Source organism: Taudactylus pleione, unplaced genomic scaffold (assembly GCF_031769625.1).
Source record: "Taudactylus pleione unplaced genomic scaffold, aTauple2 ptg000244l, whole genome shotgun sequence".
Taxonomy (NCBI): Eukaryota; Metazoa; Chordata; class Amphibia; order Anura; family Myobatrachidae; genus Taudactylus; species Taudactylus pleione.
The window spans coordinates 2,137,782-2,150,719 of NW_028284646.1; the positions used below are offsets into that span (position 1 = coordinate 2,137,782).

The 12,938-nt window shown below is 45.1% G+C and overlaps 1 protein-coding gene across 1 annotated transcript in view; it reads right to left on the minus strand.

The window, feature by feature from the left end:
• Positions 1–12,938, minus strand: part of LOC148516632 (elongin-A-like) — a 112,491-nt gene that overhangs the window by 31,717 nt on the left and 67,836 nt on the right. The window lies entirely within an intron of this gene.

The window sequence follows — 12,938 nt, forward strand, 5'->3', positions numbered from 1 at the left end:
TACCCACTGCAGCCAAGTCCTGGAGTGGCCCCTGTAGTTCTATGTGGAGATGATGTAGGGTGAAACATATACAGAAAAGGAGATAAAAATCTTTCAGAATAGGCTGTTTCATTTGAATTATTTTAATGAATAAACATTTAACTGGATAATACTGTAAGTGAATTAAACAGAAATTTGTATTTTTGTCAGTGAGGCAGTGATGTGTATTTCTGTCAGTGAGGTGCTGCTTTTCTCCGCGAGTGATGCTATTGTGTACACTTGTGGAGTGATACTGCTGTGGCTATTGGAGCATACACACGGTCAGATTTGTCAGATTTTTCAGATCTGTCAGATGAACGATTTTACCAAAGATCTGAACGATTGAACGATTTTTGACTGCATTAAAATGAATGGAATCATCCAAGTCTGACTGCAAACACATCAGATGTCAGATATCGTTATCTGACCATCGGGAACGCGCATCGTTCATTGTTCAGGCATGTCAGATATGTCAGATTTTCCTTCAGGTGTGAACGATTGAACGATTTTTTAAATCGTTATCGTTCAGATCTGAAGAAAAATCTGACAGTGTGTATGCACCATATGCGATAAGGTTTTGGTCACAGTTGGAAGTAGTTCACACTGGGAAGTGTGCAGCCATTGGGAAATAGGGCACACTGAATAACATGACTGTGCACTATCATATTAGTGGGATTTCCGTAATTTTAACATAATTTTATAAATAGAGGTATGTCTATCTATACATCACATTTTCCTTGTTTTCATACGGTTTCTGTTTTTTCCTTGTGGCATGAGTTTGATCCTGTTTAAATTATTCTTTTTGCTACTACTAAACATGGTATCTGCTAATAATATCGATCTCGCTGTCCATATGATTTGGCTTTGTGTTTGCGGAGAACAAATTTTGGTTCCCGGGTATCAGACATTTTCAGAAAAAGTCTGTATACAGACTGACTGCAATGTCCTAACACTCATCTCTTTGCAAATTAAAAAATGTATATGCATTTGCATTATAGGTTTAGAGGTCCTTTAAATGTACAGAGGTTTTATTTTTACAAAGTTACACCTACAATGTTCTAAATAACAAAAAAAAAAAATCAACTAGAGATAAGGCAGTGATTACGAAACTCGGTTCTCAAAGCATCCATGCTTGAGCACATATAGTTCAAACATATCGATGAGGTACTAATTAAGCAACCTGTGCTCTAGCATGAATAGCCTTAAAACCTGGACTGTTAAGGTGCCTTGAGGACAGAGTTGGGAACCACTGCACTAAGGGATTGATTCAGAGTTGCACACAGGTCAGTTTTTTACTCTGCACATCGTCCATAGGTAGGTGTACAGATCTCCAATTGCAGCTAAAGTGGGGTATCTTGGTCGTAGTGGGGCGTTCGCACATAGGTTTAGTGAGGATGTGTTAACTGAATTGCAAGCTATGCTGAGTTGTGCGTATGTTTTCAGTCTAATCTCTTGCACGAAGGAAAAGGCTAATGCAAGGACACACTGATATCATTAATGGCGGCTATAAAACACCCACTCTGTGCCTACACAAAATCTATATACTGTAGCTACATTCTTAAATCCGTAGGAATAGAAAGTGCAGCCTTTTCATCACACTATTAGGATTAAAAGACTGACCATCTAAAAAGTATATATTTTATCTGTTTTTTCAGTTCTCCCATTTCCTTTTTGGAATTGTGAACTTAACTATTTATGGGTCAATACCCCATTACACATGATGCCTCATGGTACTTTTACTTTAAAGCTATATAAACCTTTAAAAAACGTTCTGAAACACGGCACGTTTTTAAAAACAAATATATATCTTTACATATCTGTAGTCCCTTTTATTTCTCATTATTGTGGATTAATATGTATAACAACATTATCATTGTCATTTTATTCTAACATTCCATGATGCTGGTCATATAACAACTGCACTGGTGGCCTTGTAACAAAAAGACCTTTCTATTTACCGGTTTACAGATTTCATACAAAGAAATGTTATATTTTTAGTTAACTTTAGTTTCACATTTTATTTTTGTTTGCAACATAAATTGTTCCACTATTTTACCCTTTTAACCCTTTAAATTATTGTAGAATACATTTTAAATGGAATATCTTATTGATTACATTAATTGTTTTTAATATTGTTTTTATTAAAGATGATCATTTGGATAGTGCATTTACACTATGTACATAATTGAATCTAGATACTAGCATAAACTGTCTGAGGAAGCGGGCAGCATACCCATAGAACGTGTCACAACAAGTTTATGCAAATTTCCTACATATAAATTTATTGAACGTCTACTATCCTTTACTGGTGAGATTGGATTCCCATATATCTCCATCTGGTAGCGACTCTTCAATTGGTGGAACCTGTGCTAAAAAAGGAACTTTTTACATTTGAGCCAGTGCTCGAAGTGGGAATTTAGAGGTGGGGGTATGGAGATATGGAGTATGGGTGTATGATGCTCTGTCCGGCTACATGCCAGTGCCTCCACCGATCGAGATGTGTCTCCTGCAGGGCACATCTCTACACATTGCCGCCGCTGTTCCAGAGTTGGTACATTCTCTTCTGTGGCTAAAATTAAGTGGGGCTGGGACCACTGATTTGAGCTATAAAACCAAACTCATGGATGGGGTGGGGCAGTTCGACATATAGGCTCCTATCTCTTGCCATATGAGCTATTTTACTTCTTGAATTCAAATAAGCATACAAAAAAAATTTAAATCCTTTTTAAAGTTTTTTATAAAAAAAAACTGTATTGATTCATGTCTTGCTGTATTTTTGTCCATATGATCCTTGGTGGAGCAGACAAATATTTAATGAAGTGTTTTTTCTTGCTTTATTATTTTAGATTTTTTATTCTTATTTTATTCTCTCACTTGATAAAAAATTATTAATAAGTAAAAATCCAACAATTTTATAAAATTTTTATGCCTTGCACTGTACCTGCACTTTCGAACGTCACATATATATTTATATCTTAAACACGCTTATCGCTATTTATATAAATTTCACTATTTGCACGACATATAGGCTATTGCAGGGGCGTATCTATAATGGGTGCAGAGTGTCAGACAGAGAGGGGGCCGTGTCAAAGACTGCACACGGGCCCCCTCCTCTCTACAAACGCCCCTGGGCACTGCGGGCGCCGGCCAGAGAGAAGGGGGCCGGTGTCAGAGACTGCACACGTGCCCCCTGCTCTCTACAAACGCTCCTGGGCTTTCGGAATCGGTACTTAATGCCGACGGCTGAATAGGCGCTGAATCAAATACAGACAGTGGAACACCGACGGATCAAATTCCCGACTGTGGCTAGTAAGTATCCTAACCCTCCCCTCTCCCCCCCCCTAACCTTCCCTTAGTGGTAACTAACCTCCCCCCGTTAGTGGTTCCTAACCCCCTCTTTCCCTACCCAAACCCTCCTGGGGGGTGTAAACTACATCAGTGATTCCCAACCTCGGTCCTCAAGGCACACTAACAGTCCTGGTATTCGTGATATCCTTGATTGTGCACAGATGGTTAAATCAAAATAACTGAGGTACTAATTAAGTCACTTGTACTCAAGTATGGCTATCCTTAAAACCTGGACTGTTAGTGTGCCTTGAGGACCGTGGTTGGGAACCCCTGGCCTACATACATGTAATGGTAATTGCTTCAAGTCAAACCTTTTTTAATGCTTTTTCTGGCCATACTTCTATATTAATGCATTGTTTGTGGAAGATTGTGATTTTATACAGAATTGCAGAAGCAGATATCAGATATATGGGGACTGTAAAAAAATTAGAGATATGGTAAGAACTTCCCTTTTTTTATCTCTCTTTCTTCGAAATCCATAGGGTCCACAGGGAGACCTTGGGGTTTAGGTGATGGCAAGGATATCCGGGCACCACGCAGTTCATTTTTTAACTACCAGGATGCACTGGGCCTCTCCCTATACCCCACCCCCAGGCCAGAGGAACTTCAGTTCATAACAAGCCAAAGGCCAGAGAAGGATAAAAGAGAGAGAGAAGAAAGTCTGGAACACTCAAGAATCACATTCTCACTCAGGAGACAGAAAAACCGATGACCAGAGTGAAGTCTGTCTGAAGTGAGGTGTGTCAGGGTGGGTGCCCTGTGGACCCTATTGACTTTGAAGAAAGAGATAACAAAGGTAAGTTCTTACCATACATCTAATTTTCTTCTGCAGGGTCCATAGGATCCACAGGGAGACCTTGGGGATGTCCCAAAGCAGTCATTTTAAGGGTGGGGACGCTCCTGTGCCTAGAGGAGAATCCACCGCCCAAAAGGAAGCATCCTGAGAGGCAGTGTTATCAATAGCATAGAACCTCAGAAAGGTCTGGACAGAAGACCAAATGGCCGCGTTACAAAGCTGAACAGCCGAAGTGCCACAGCGAGTTGCCCACAAAGGACTCACAAACAGAGTAGAATGAGTGGTAACCGAAGGCAGAACAGGAAGGCCCTCCTGAGTGTAAGCCTCAGAGATAGTCATAGGCAGCCATCTACCCAGTGTCTGCTTATTGGCAGTCCATCCCTTCTTGTGAAATCCATAAAGTACAAACAAGGAGTCTGACTTCCGAAGGGAACTGGTACAGTCCACATAAATTTTGAGGGCCCGCACCACATCCAAAGAGGCCTCACCTGCCGAGAGATCTGGAGACTGAAAGGCTGGCACAACAGTTTCCTCATTAATGTGGAAACTGGAAACCACCTTAGGAGGGAACCCAGGGTGATTCCGAAGCACCGCCCTGTCCTGGTGAAATATCAGAAATGGGGAACAACAGGAGAGTGCCCCCAAATCTGACACTCTTCTGGCGGAAGCTATGACCAGAAAAAAAAAGTGTTTTTGCTGTAAGCCATTTGAGATCTGCTGAAGCCAGGGGTTCAAATGGAGGGCCCTAAGTACCACATCCAAATCCCAAGGAGCCACAGGAGGGACAAAGGGAGGAAGGTCTGGATATCAGGTATAGGAGCAGTTCTCCTCTGGAACCATATGGACAGAGCCGAGACATGCACCTTCAGCGAGGCCAAACGGAGACTAAAATCCAAATCAGCTAGAAGGAAGGCCGACACTCTGGAATTCCGAAATGTCTGGGGATCATAACCTCAGGGTTGACACTATTGGAAGTAGGTATGCCACACTCTATGAGAAACCCTCGCAGAGGCTGGTTTCCACGCTCTGATCATAGTATCTACAACAGAGCTAGAAAAACCCTTAGACCTTAGGAGGGCTGTCTCAAGAGCCACGCTGTCAAAGGCAGACAACCCAGGTCTGGGTAAAGGCAAGGACCTTGAGACAACAGGTCCAGATGTTGAGGCAACAGCAACAGAGTGTCGATGGAGAGACTCCAAAGATCAGAGACCCAGTGCCATCTGGGCCAAGCTGGAGCCACCAGCAAGACTGTGCCTCCTTATTGTTTGAACTTCCAAAGTACTAGAGGAAGCAAGGAGACTGGAGAAAACAGGTATGCATACTGGAAGGTCCACTGTACTGACAGAGCATCCACCAGGAACGCCTCGGCATCTCTTGTCCTGGACCCGTACACTGGCAGTTTGTGATTGTGTCAGGAGGCAATGAGGCCCACATCTGAAAGGCCCCACTTGTCCACTAGGAGCTGAAACACCTCTTGGTGAAGAGACCATTCCCCTGGATGCACATCGTGATGGCTGAGGAAGTCCGCTTTCCAATCGAGACCTCCGGGAATTAAAAAAAACTGCCAATATTGCTGAGAGATGACCTTCCGCCCATATCATAATGAGTGACCCCTCTGTCATAGCCACCTGACTTAGGAGTTCCTCCTTGATGATTGATGTAAGCCACAGTCGTGACGTTATCTGACTGAACTTGCATAGGTTTTCCGTGAAGTAAGAGTTTGGCTTGCTCTAGGACCCTGAAGACTGCCGGAATCTCCAATATGTTGATTGGTAGAGCAGACTCCTCTGCTGTCCACCATCCCTGAAATGAGTGTGGACCTGTCACTGCACCCCAAGCCCGAAGACTGGCATCTGTCGTCAGAAGGACCCATTCCAGAATCAAAAGGGGCACCCCTTGGTAAAGTGGCACGACTGTAGCCTCAGGCCAGAAACAGAAGCACCTCCGGAGAGAGCACCATCGTCTGAGCTTCTATCCAATGGGGTAAACTGTCCCACCTGGAAAGGATCAATTTCTGCAGAGGCCTGGAATGAAACTGGGCATATTCCACCATGTCGAACGTCAATACCATGGACCCCAGTACTTGCGTTGCTGAGTGGATTGACACTCTGCAACTGCAGAGACATCTGCAAAGTGAGATCTTTTCTGTGATCAGAAAGATTCTCTGCTGTTGGGAATCCAACAGAGGTCCCAGATGTAGCATCCTCTGGGATGGAGTCAAGGAGGACTTTGTACAAATGATCAACCACCCGTGAGTCTGAAGCACAGAAATTGCCAGCTGTAGATGGTGGTGAAGTACTTCTGGAGACCCTGCCAACAATAAGAGGTCATCCAGGTAAGGCAACAGGTGAACCTCTTGATGCCGTAGATGGGCTGCCATGACAGCCATAACCTTGGTAAACAGGAGCTGTAGAGAGACCAAATGGCAGAGTCCGGAAATGTATAGCAAAATGGAGGAAACGCTGGGGAGATGAAGCAATTGGAATATGCAGGTTTGCATCCTGAATATCCAGCGATACCATAAAATCCCTTGAATCCATAGCCAGTATTATTGAGCATAGGGTTCCATCCTGAACCAAGGTACCCTGAGGAATCTTTTCAGGGACTTGAGATTGAGGATAGGCCGATATGATCCGTTCGGTTTCTGAACCACAAAGATTGGGGTAGTAACCCATTCCTCTCTGAGGAAACGAGACTGGGATGGCAACTCCTACTTTAAGCAAGGATTGTATGGCTTCTGGATTTGTAGTGCCTTGTCTGTGTCTGACAGTGCGCTTGTGCAGAAGAATTGATGGGGAGGCCTTCTGCGGAAGGTGAGGGCATACCTGCGAGAGACCACTTCTCTTACCCAAGTGTCTGTGGTGGTCTGACAAGCACTGGGTGAACTGAAGAAGTCCGCCTCCCAGCTTGGGATCCCCAAGGGGAGGCCTGTCTGGTACTCCAGGCCTGCTTCTTGGGCGTCTTTTTGAGGGCTGACCCTTGGCTTACCTTGGGGCAGAAAGGACCAAAAGGACGGAGGTCCGGGATCCTGAAGTAGAAGATGCCGAAGGTAGACACGCAGACTTAGTTGCTGCCAATGTATCCACAATCTTGTCCAGGTCAGGACCAAACAAGATCTTACCATTTTAAAGGTAAACACTAATCCTTTCTTGGCCACCTTGTCCACTCTCCAAGAGCGCAGCCATAAGGAACGGTGAGCTGACACCGCAGCAGCCAAAATCCTGGAGGATAAGAGGGTGACATCCAAATGCAGCCTTGTTAATGTATGCAGCTGAATCACGGAGGTTACCTACTAGAGCCACTTGATCTGTGGTAGCATCTGAAGGAAAGGACTCCTCTAGGGAGACTGCCCAGAACTCCATAGCCTTGGCCACCCAGGAGATAGCCATAGCCGGTCTGTAGACTGTCCCTGAAAGAGAATACATTGACTTTAAACACACCTCTACCTTCCTATCCGTGGTATCCTTTAAGGAAGAAATGGACGGCATAGGCAGAGTAGCGGTTTTAATTAAGCGCATCACATGAGAGTCCAATGCAGGAGGTGATTCCCATTTAGTACAATGTTCCTCAGGAAAGGAATAGGCATAAGCCAGGCATCTTTGAGGCTGATATCACTTCCCAGGCTATTTTCAAGCCACTTCCATGTGCTCCACTAGGTGAACAGAAAAGGAAATACTGCTGAAGTAGTCCTTATTTCCTTGAACAGAGTATGTTTATACCGAGGAGCTGGTGGTTTGTCCTCCTCTATGCTTAGGGCCGAATGGACAGCACATATCAGAGCCGGAATATTGATCTTAGATTTAGATTCCTATCGCTGAGAGGACTCAGAGTCATCTTCGTCTAGAATCTCATCGGTATCCGTGACATCGTCATCATTTTGTGTAGATTGGGATGACGACATAGGCCTTTAGCCGGTCTAAGGGGTTTATCCCCCTGTGACATAGTCTGGAGGGCATTAGAGGTATCCGCTAGGGTCCGCACTGTAGTACACAGTGTATCCACCCATGGAGGAGACAGACTGAACCTGCATGGGTGAAATCTGTAGAGGCAGGCCCTGTGAGGGCAAATCCGACTGCTGTGTGAACCCCATCTGGGGAAACACAGGGGGTAATGCCCACCGCCCTGCCGTGGTTGTCAATGCCTGAGCAAGGATGCCCAAGGAGGCTCCTGCGAGGTGGCTGGGACTACATAGTGGCCTGGAGGATTATAACACCTCACACATAATCCCTCTAAGACCATGTCCCCCACATCTAGCCCTGCAGCACAGGATTTGCATGACAGCAGGCCTGTAGCAGAATCGTGCACATCATCCCCACTTTCAGACATTGCAGAGAAGGGAGTGTACACTGATTGTGACAAACCACACAATTACTATTATATAAATGTAAGGTACAATAATTTCATAATTCCTCCTTTCCATAAGTATCTATTCCGAAAAGCTGTCATTTTTGCGATGACAGCTTTGTTTTGGGAAATAGATACTTTTACCTGCCCAGTCCTACCTTACCGCAGCTGTAATCAGTGATGCGCATGTGCCGTTACATTCACAAAAGCAGCGCATGCGCAGCACTGCCTACAGCTGCGGTAATTCTGTGTGTCCCCCAACCCCCCCCTCCACTCACCTCCCTGTCCCCCTCCCCCCTGCCCGCTGCAACCACCTCTGACACGGTGTTCTCCCGGCAGAACACAGTAAAGTTTAGAAAAATATATATATTTTTTTTCTTTTCTAAACTTTACTGTGTTCTGCCGGGAGAATATAGTGTCAGAGCAGCAGCCAGAGGAGGGACCAGGTGACAGCAGGTGAGTGTAACCCGCTATACGCCACCTCAGAGTGGCGTGTAGTAACACCATCAAATTCCAAAAATACATAATTTTCGGAATTTGATCAATAGCCTAATTTCTACATCCCCATACTAATGTATGGGGAGTGTGGAAATGAACGCAGGCGGACTTAAGTGTGTTAATGAATACTAAAAAAAAAAAAAAAAAAACGATAATTAAGGAAAATGTCCTTAAAACTGTTATTTTAGTGTTGATGAATATGCCCCTATGCCAGTTACATACCACATCAAATATTGTACCTGCTTTGTTGGGCTTGGCCTTGTAGCCCCACTATTAAGATGCAGCTCACCAGCAGGCCTGGGAGTGAGCAGAGACCTCAAGTGCCATTTGCCAACTATAGGGAAATATTTATATATAGCCCCGACATTAAGCTTGCATTTCATGATTTAAGGGAAAATCTGGAGAGAGGGAAAAGTGTGAACAAGGTTACTTTGTTGCCTGCATATAAAGATTGAGTCACAAGTTCAGACAAAGCACAGGCTTAGCCCAGTGGCACTTTCACAAGTCTTTAAGTTAGAGGAATGTGGTACATCTGTACATGCATTCAAGGTAGATTAAGGTCCGTGGGGACCCTTGGGCAACAAACATATGGGGGCCCCTATTAAATGTGAACGAACTGGGGGTATGCACAATGGGGAACTTATGCAGAGCCCACAGTAGCGGTGCCTCTTATGCAGTGCCCACAGTAGTGTCAGAGCCCCATATGCTGAGCCCACAGTAGTGGTGCCCTTTATGCAGTGCACCCAGTAGTAGTGCCCCCAGGAATGGTGCCTCTTATGCAGTGCCCCCATTAGTAGTGCCACCAGTAGTCATGCCCCCAGCAGTAATGCCTCCTGTTGTAGTGTACCAATAGTAATGCCCCCTGTATAAATGCCCCCAGTAGTAATGCTCCTGTAGTAGTGCCCCCAATAGTAAAGCTGCTTGCACCATAAAAAGAAAAACAAAAAACCTAATACCTTAAGCACCGCTGCTGTCCGGTCCGCTCGGTTACTGCTCTGCACTATGGGAGAGATGTCATGACGTCTCTCCCATAGTGCACTGCGGGAGCCGGAAGTAGGCACTCACGAGTGAGCTCAAGCCTCCGGCTGCAGCTGCGTGGAGGTAGCCGGGTGCCCGCTAGTTACAAAATCTCAGCGGGCGCCCGGCAAATAGAGCCTCCCTGCGGCACCAGGCAGAGGTGGGCTGGAGGAGGTGGAACTAGTTCCTTCTCCTCTGGCCCACTTTAACCCCGCTAGGGCTGGGGTCCCTTTACATGTGGGGGCCCAGGGACGATAGCCCCTGCTGCCCTCCCGTTAATCCAGCCCTGCATGCAGTGGTGGCATAAGGATATTGATCAATGGTTATCATTCCCTTTCAGGCATCGGCCTGGTGACCTCTAAAGAACTAGGCAGTCAGACCAAGACAAGTATTACTATTTGGCCTTTAATGAGGATCATGTAGGCAGGACTATCAGTTCTCTGTATCCACAAGTGCTTTGCTTGTAAATTAACCCATCTATAAGTGCTTCAAGAGAAGTAGGGCAGCAGTGGGAACAGGTGGCATAAGGGTCTAAGGATAAAGGCCTCAATGCCAGTGAGGATGGTGCCATGGCTTACACAATACTCAGTAATTTGTTGTTAGAGGTGCTTGCACAAGATTGTATCAAACCCATAGGGAACTTGGAGTTCACACTGAAGGAAAAAAAAAAAAAACAGTGCAGTTAGTGATTCAATACCTCTCCTGTTCAAGAGGATAAGTTAATGATGCCATCAACTGAGTTATGTAGGGTAGTGTACACCTCCTTTGATAAGGCCATGTGTATGGGTGAGGGCTTGCAATAAATCATAGTTATGGTAGACTTACCTAGATAACTCTTTCTTCCAGGTCCATAGGGTCCACAGGGATACCATGGGGCTATTATGGTTGCAGAAACCAGGCACCTAACAGTTAAAGCTTCAGCTGCCAGGATGCCTTGGGTTCTCCTCCATATATACCCCACCCCTAGCCATAGGACTTCAGTTTAGTTAGCAAGCCTCAAGGGAGAAGAAGGAAAAGCAATTGTACACCAGAAACTCTTACACAAGATGAGGGAATCTGTGACTGAAAGAAAAAATTACCCATTCAGCCAGGGTGGGTGCCATGCAGACCTCGAAGAAAAGGAGTTATCGAGGAAAGTCTACCATAACACTGATTTTCTTCTTCAGGGTCCATAGGGATCCACAGGGATACCATGGGGATGTCCCAAAGCAGATCCCCTAGGGTGGGGGACACTCCTGAGCAGAAAGGAGAACTTGTTGCCCAAAGGAAGCAGCCCAAGAAGCAAAAGTTATCAAATGCATAAAACCTAAGAAAGGTGTGGACAGAAGACCATGTAGCTGCCTTGCACAATTGTTCAGCAGAAGCACCAGGCCTAAATGCCCACGATGGCCATACAGACCACGTAGAATGTGCTGTCACAGTGCTTGGAACAGGAAGAGCAGCCTGTGAGTACACCTGAGAAATAGTCAAGCATAGTCATCTCGCCAGAGTCTGCTTATTAGTTGGCCATCCTCATTTGTGAAAACCATATAATACAAAAAGAGCATCTGATTTTCTAACAGAGTTTGTATGCTCCATATAGATACGGAGAGCACAAACTACATCCAGGGAGGCTTCACCAACAGAAAGATCTGGAGCCTGAAAGCTGGAACTACAATTTCTTCATTCATAAAAAATGGGACACTTCGATAGGAAGGTAACCATCCCTTGTAGGAAGAACAGCTTTATCCTGGTGAAAAATCAAAAATATGAAGCGAAGAGAGATCCCTGCTAAATCCAAGAATCTGCGAGCAGAAGAGATAGTGAGAAGAAAAAGTTTCTTTGCTGTCAACCACTTCAAATCTACAGAATCTAGAGGTTCGAATGGGTGAGCTTGTAGCTCCTTAAGAACCAAAGACAATTCCCACGGTGCTACCAGTGGAATAAAAGGAGACTGAACTCGCAGAACTCATTGGAAAAAAATTCTAACATCTGGTAATGAGGCAATCTTCCTCTGGAACCAGACTGACAGTGCAGAAACCTGCACTCTCAAAATAGACAGGCGGAGACCACAGTCTAATCTTGCCTGGAGAAAGCCAGCATCCTGGAAATCCTAAATACCTTAGTATCATACTTGTGGGAACACCATTGACCAAAAGAATGCCAAACTCTTTAAAAAATGTGGGCAGAGGCAGGCTTCCATGCCGTAAGCATTGTTTGAATTACTGAATTGGAAAGACCTTTTGCTCTTAGAATGGAAGATTCAAGAGCCATGCTGTCAAAGCCAGATGAGGTAAGTCCGGATGCCGGCAGGGGCTCGGCATTAGCAGATCCTGCCATAGAGGAAAAGGATATGGTCTGTGTATTGACAGATTCCATATGTCGGTGAACCAATGACGTCTGGGCCAAGCCGGAGCCACCAGTATTACTGTTACGCCTTCCTGCTTGAATTTCCTGAGAACTCTTGGGAGGATTGAGATCAAAGGAAAGAGATGCACCAGATTGAAGTCCCATCTTACTACCAGTGTGTCCATGAAGGCTGATTATGTGTCTCTGGACCTGGACCCATACCTGGGGACCTTGTGGTTGTGACGCAATGCCATGAGATCTATCTCTGGTAGACCCCCATTTGCTTACCAGGAGCTGAAACACTCCCGGATAGAGAGACCACTCTCCAGCATGTATGTCCTGGCAACTTAGGAAGTCTGCTTCCTAAATGAGTACTACCGGTATGAATATTTCCAAGTTGGCCGGAAGATGACGTTCTGCCCAAATCAGAACCCTTATCACTTCTTTCATGGCTGCGTAACTTATTGTGCCTGGAGCAGGTCCTGTGCCCTGACAAGTTCTTTGTATACTGCTCGCAGTTCAAGAATGTTTATTGGCAGATGACTTTCCTGATTTGTCCATCTTCCTTGAAAGGTGTGATGACCTGTTA